Source organism: Rattus norvegicus, chromosome 19, assembly GCF_021556685.1.
Source record: "Rattus norvegicus strain SHRSP/BbbUtx chromosome 19, alternate assembly SHRSP_T2T, whole genome shotgun sequence".
Classification (NCBI taxonomy): domain Eukaryota; kingdom Metazoa; phylum Chordata; class Mammalia; order Rodentia; family Muridae; genus Rattus; species Rattus norvegicus.
In genome coordinates, this window is record NC_141552.1 from 1,450,722 (window position 1) to 1,457,611 (window position 6,890).

Below are 6,890 nucleotides of genomic sequence, written 5' to 3' on the forward strand. Positions count from 1 at the left end.
AACAAATGATTGTCAACATAGCGCCCTGGCTGAATTAGTCTCTCCCAGATTGTCACACCTGATGGGAGGGGAAGCCGAGGCAATGCATTTATGCCAGACTTTATGGATCCCAAGGTCAAGACCAAGATGTACAGTTTCAGGAAGGTGCTTTCCCATTAATGATTTGTTATCATTAACTTGACTCATGGGTGGATTTATAGAGAGGAAAATGTTAATAAAAGGCCCTCGGAGCTCTGTGGCTGCTTTGCTGAGTTGTCATTTCATTAAGCAAATTTGAGACAACGTAATTGCTACAAGATTCTACATATCTGCAAATGAACTTGTGAATTTATTTGGGAAATGAATGGGTTTTAACTTGGCTTGTTGAATTAATTCTGTCTTCTTTTTTCTCCAGAAGATGTTCTGATGACGAGTTTCTAATAGCTACAGCAGGCATCCCAAACAGTTTATTCTCCAGCAGATTGCAGACGGATAAATTCTGACTCTGTCATGCCACAATGGTATGACCATATCCGAGTCTTAGTCTCCTCATTTGCCCAATGGGATAGTAATATTTAATTCATGTGGCTACTCATGGGTCTGACAATGATCATTTGCAAAGCTAGCACGCAGGGTTGGGGAGATAAGTCAGTCAGTAAAATGCTTGCTGTGAAAACATGAGGACCTTATTCCCACCTACATTTAACAAAACAAAATGGGTATAGTGATTTGCAACCCCAGTGCTGTGGAGGTGGAAACAGGAGGATTCCTGAGGGTCGATGGCCAGCCAGTCTAGGCAACTTGGTGAGCCCCATATTCAGTGAGAGGGCTTTGTAAGAGAGCATTAAGGTGAAGAAATGACTGAGGAAGACCCAAGGTCAACCTCTGGCCTGTACCTGCCCTTACCAGTATATACATATGTACCCGTACATACATATGTAAGAACATAGACACATTCACATTGTTAGCACCTATTATTTCATAGTTTCTAGATTTATCTATGTGTGTATGTGTGCCATAGCACAGTATGTATGTGTGCCACAGGTTGTGTGTGGACTTCAGAGGATGATCTGTAGAATATCAGTTTGCTTTTTCTCTCATGTTAGTGACAGGGGTAGAATTCAGGCAGACAGTCTTTACCACCTGAGCCACTTTGCTGGCCTTATTTATTTCATTTTAAAATGTCACGATTGCTACTGTAAGAACAAAACATTCACACACATACTAACAAGTGTGAACGTGTGACCACCATTTGTAGTTTGGGGGCTCTGGTAGACATGGCTGGGGAATAGAGACCAGCTATCATCAAAGCAAAGTTGTCCCGGGCTTCAACCTGACACACTGTATTTGACGGCCACAAAATCCACATGTGAATCTGGACACACAGTGGGAGTGCCTCACAATCATTAGTTGCCTGGATAATTTCGTGTTTGGAATATTTATATTTTTGACTGTTTTATAGTACTCTAATTCCTTCTTTTTTAAGTCTACTCGGAGCAGCCTTTCTTTGAGTGCAGCATGTGTGATAAAAGTGCAGTGGTTGGTGACAACCCTTTGGTACTCTAGTTCCTTTGATTACTTCTACTTGTCTTTCTTCTGGATCATCTTCTTAGCACCCAGAGGTAATGGTATCTCCACATGATATCAATGCCCCCCTCCGATTAACTCATTTATTCAATAGGACTCTCCCTCCAATGGTGTACAACAAACGAATATCTGTTCCTATAGGGTTTACATTTTATGGGATGAATAAATGGGACAGTGCACATCTCAGAAAGTAAAAGACAGAGTTTATTACAATGATAACTGATGTTGATGAGCTGGGCAGATCAGAGAAGGAGACTTAATGCGCCAGGACCTGGTGGAGACCATCCATTCAAAGTAGACTGACTGGGAGCTGCAGAGATGGTTCAGCAGTTAAGAGTAGTTACTCTAGAGGACCTGCAGTGGGGTTCACACTGGATAGTTCACAGCCATCTGTAATGTTTGCTCTAGAGGATCCAATGGCCCTGGCTTCATTGGACACCTGTACTCATGTGTACACATGCAAATACCCTCTCCCCTCACATATACACATATTCACAATTAAAATTAATAAAAAGAAAATCTTTAATGTAGTGTTTCTGGGAGGGTATGTGTGGAAGAGGTAGTATTTGAAAGGATACTAGAAGAGAACGAGGTGACTGCCACTCAGAGATATAAGGGTTGGGTGAGAATGAATGTCATAAGGTGGAAGAGAGTGAAGAACGTGAGTAACAATTAGGAGGCTGAAGTGGCTGAAGTGGCTGCAGTGACACATTAGTGAGAGGTAGAGAGGCAGGCGATGAAGGCAGAGCAGGCAGCAGATGTGAATGGACCTAGACCTTGGACCATTCAATATTGAAACTTTGGCTTTGATCCTGCTATGCTTTGGCTAGGAGGTACCCTGCATAGATGGGTTCCTGGGTGCTGAGTGCTAAATCCTCAGCTGGTGGCATTACTTTGGAAGGGCATGGAAACCTTAGGAGATAGGATCTAGTTGGACTGGGGGTTGGTTTTAGAGGCCTCTTACTCACTGCCCTTCCTCTTATCTGTGCTTCTTGGCTACCATGATGTGAATTGTTCTGTCCCCCTACTATAGTAGATTTATGCTTCTGATGGAGTCATCTTTTCTGTCAAGTATTTTGGTCACAGTGATGCAAAAGTATCTAATTCCAGCCCCTAGTATGGAGGTGAATTAGTAAAATTCATCCACAGTGCTTGAGGGCTTTGATTCAGATTGGCAGGGCCACCTTCACTGACAGTACCACACCCTTGAGCTATAGACACCCGGGAATGTGACTAGGGAGACTAGAGTTGAGATACTGAATCTTTTATTTTATTTCACTTGAATTAACCTAAATTTAAAAATCATTCCTTGATTCAGATATTGGAAAACGTTTATAACTGCATTTAGAACAACTCGAATACATGAGTTCTTTAGCTGTCAGTTTATGGGGCCTAAATATAGACCGGGTATTTCCGATAAAAATTTACTATCTAAACGGAAATATGACATAATTACAGAAGACACTGGATTGCAAAAGCAGAAGATGACAAAATTAAGGTTAAAAAAAAACTCCATTGTAGTTTTAGACTAATGTTGAACTAATTATATTTTGAACACTTTGGGTTCGATAAAGTAAAATAACATGGATTTCACCTGTTTCTTTTTTGCTTTCTTAAAAAAATGAATCTTCTAGAAGGTTTAAAATGAAAGACATGGTTCACATTCTATATCTATCAGAGAGGGTTGACTTAGGAAAAGTTTCCCACCTACCTAGCAAGCACATATTAATAGGCTACTTAATTCATTCATCGTGAATATGTGGGGTACTTGCAGGGACAGAGCACAGTGCACAGAAAGGAAAATAGAAGGGTTCTGTGACCTCATGAGACTTAGAATGGAAGAGATAGAAAAATATACTTCTACTTTTAGGGTTTGGATAGCAAGTACTATGTACATTCTCCTGGATGCTGATTTCTTGGTCCCCAGCTGATAGCATTAATTTGGAAGGGAACAGATACCTTAGGAGGTGGGGTCTAGGTCAGGACATCATATGTACATGCTTGTATAAGTACGTGGTAGCAAGAAATAATGAATGAGGAGGCCATGCATTTGAAAACTATGAGGAAGCAAAAACTAAAATGATGAGAAACCATGGTGGGAGAAAACAGCACATTGGACAGGGCCTTCGGAACTTGGTGGGCAGTAGAGGAAGGTTCTCTGAGAAGGAGAGAGATAAATATTGCCAGAACGGTAATTATCTAAATTGATACTGAAGTGTTCCCTACACAACCCTCACCATGCTGTAAAGATAAGTTACCAATATCTCTGTTCTTATGAGCAAGGCATTTAGCTACCCAGAAAACAATTTCCTTGAAGGAAAAGAGGGTAAACCTTAGTTGCAGGTTTATGTGGGGTTTCTGCTCTGGGTCAGGTGCATATGAGCTCCTGGGAAGGACTTGAAATGTAGGTCTTTGAGAGATGGAAGAGCTGAACAGGTGCTGGTTTCATCCAGTTTAGGTGAAAAAACCATAGGAGGCAAACAGGACCTGAATATTCAGAGGACTGGATGAATAACACACACATGGGGGAATGGTAATTAACACCCATGGACAGAGACCCAGTGAATGACGGAGGATACAGCAGTGCTTAGAGGTGATGGGATGTTTGAGTTCTGAATGGAATGAACAGTGGGGTGCTCAGGGCAGGAAGGGAGGTGGGGTCTGGTGACCAGTGGATTTGGTTTCTTAGGTTCTAATTCACCAAATCAAGGGTCTGAGTGATAAATGAGATCTAAAAATAAACCAGATATTCACAATAGAAGTATCTCTTGCTAGAATTGAGATCTTCTAATTATAAAGTCCCTCTGTGCTAGCATCCATAACTTATGAGAGAATAGATGAGGGACAGGACATCTCGATTATGTTTTTGATGTTTATCATATGTTGAAGTCTTAATGCTTTGTTTGGATGGTTGGGTTAATAGAGTATGTTCATATTAATTTTATTTGGTTATTTTTTAATTAGGGAGAAGATGTAAGTAGATAGAAAAATTTAAATGACAGATATGAATCTCATTGTGTTTTCCTGGAGAGCACAGCTGCTTGTGGTTCTGATGTGTCTTAAGGTTTTACTGCTGTGAACAGACACCATGAACAAGGCAAGTCTTATAAGAACAACATTTAATTGGGGCAGGCTAATAGGTTCAGATGTTCAATCCATTATTATTAAGGCAGGAATATGGCAACATCCAAGGAGGTATGGTGCAGGAGGAGCTGAGTGTTCCCCATCTTTATCTGGAAGTTGCTAGCAGAATACTGACTTCCAGGCATCTAGGACTAGGGTATTAAAACTCATACCCACAATAACACAGCTACTTCAACAAGGTCACTCTTTTAAATAGTGCCACTCCCTGGGCCAAGCATAAACAAACCATCACAGGATATAAGGTCTGCACAGCCCAGCCCAGGTTTCTTCCCCAAGGAAGTCTTTAGAAGACTTTTGAGTAAGCCTTCTAGAAACCCATGTAGCAGTGCAGTAAGCTGCAAGTACATTTTAAGGTCTTGGAGTCACATTGGCTGCCCACTAGAGGTTATGACATTAAATCCCATCTTCTCCTCAAAGGGAAACATGGTTCCAAGATCACATGTGCGTGATTTCTTTCCACTTACATCATTTGTTTGCTGTCCCTTGTTACTCTAGTGTGAGAGTTTCTAATTTTGAAAATTGCATATGTGGGATGCCTCGTTGGTAGTCAAATAGAATAGATGAGGGTCAACCTTGAATCATAAGAAACTAGTGATTGTGTTGAATCCTTGACAAAAGTGCAGAAAGGAACCTAGTTCTTTCGTGTAATACTGATGGAAATTGAGATGTAGAGTAGAGATTTATACAAGGTCATGTGATCAACTGCCTTTTTCATCATTAGTTATCTTCTAAATGGAATCGCATGGGGCAAAGTTAGTCCTCATCCATCTGAGGCCAGACAGAAGTGAACTACCAATCTTCTAGTTCATTACTGAGACAATAAAACCAAGATTTATTGAACACTGACCTTGGGTCAGGAAAAACACTGGTGATGTGGTCCTAGCCAAGTTAGGAATCATTGTTTTCTTCCTAAATCTATAAACATGCACACATTCCTAATCCCCCTGGTCTTCAGAGACATCTTGGAGACCACAACAGCTCAGTTGGCTTTCTTCCCAGAAGAAGGCCAGTGGCTGCAGACTTTTGCTACTATACCTGAGCACAGGCTGAGCTGGGTTGGGCCGGGTTTGGAGGACTCAGTCACTGATGATCTTCTCAAAGGTTCAGAGCTGAATGCTTGGTAGTAGAATATGAGGGATCTGCCGCAGTTACAGGATATCCCACATTGTGTTTATAAGTATGTCTCTTGCCATCTGGGTCCTGTCCTCACACTAGCCTACATTCTGGGGAGTCAAGTCATGTTACACATACGCGCGCGCGCGCACACACACACACACACACACACACACACACACACACACACACACACACTTCTTTTTAATGTATTAATGTTTTCCAGATCAATATTTTAAAAATGTACAATGGAGTAAAGCTCTCAGCGGCTGTGGACCAGGACATGGAAGAACGTGGGTAGTGGTAACACATAGGAGGCAGGAAGGACTGTTGGTACTCGCCTGCTGTTCCCTGTGGTCACAGGTTTGCTGACAGTGTTTTGCACCCCTAAAACTTACATTCTTTATACAAAAGAAACCTTCTTGAAGGGTAGCAATAGTTGATGTCTGTGGGTCTGCAATTATGAATGATTTTTATTGCTAATTTCCATTTCTTTATACTATGCATGTTCTTCACAGCATTATATTAATTTATAGGAATGATAGTTGAACAAAGAGATTTTATTCTTTTTCTCCTAAAAGATCCAAGGATTTCCATGGAGCAGATTGCCAAGTCGGAGCTAAGAAGGCCTTGTCTAACTCAGCTGAAGACCATACTACCTAACTCTCCATCTTTTATTCTCTGACTCCATATCTTCATCAGAAAATAAACAAACATTAACAACCTGAAGGTTTTATGTAACTTATTTGAGTATCTGTGCTGGCTACTCTTATGTCAACTCGATTCACAAACTAGAGTTATCTGAAAGAAAAGAAACCTAATTGAAAAAATGCTTCTGTAAGATTTAGTTCTAAATAATTTTCTTAATTATTGACCTATCAGGGAAGGCCTGGCACATTGAGTGTTCAATCCTAGGGCTAGTGGTCCTGGGTTCTACAAGAAAGCAAGCTTAGCATACCATGCGAAGCAAGCCAGTAAGTAGCACCCCTCCATGGCCTCTACCTCAGCTTCTCCTCCAAGTTCTTGCCTTGTTTGAGCTCTTCTCTCGATTACCTTTGTTGGTGAAC

The 6,890-nt window shown here is 41.1% G+C and overlaps 1 long non-coding RNA gene across 1 annotated transcript in view; it reads left to right on the plus strand.

Moving 5' to 3' along the window:
* Positions 1-6,547, plus strand: part of LOC102556295 (uncharacterized) — a 34,550-nt gene extending 28,003 nt beyond the window's left edge. The window contains exons 5-8 of the long non-coding RNA XR_015643512.1: positions 395-500; positions 4,025-4,159; positions 4,531-4,663; positions 6,405-6,547. This is a non-coding gene — a long non-coding RNA (uncharacterized LOC102556295). The remainder of the gene's footprint in view (positions 1-394; positions 501-4,024; positions 4,160-4,530; positions 4,664-6,404) is intronic.
* Positions 6,548-6,890: the final 343 nt, after the last annotated feature.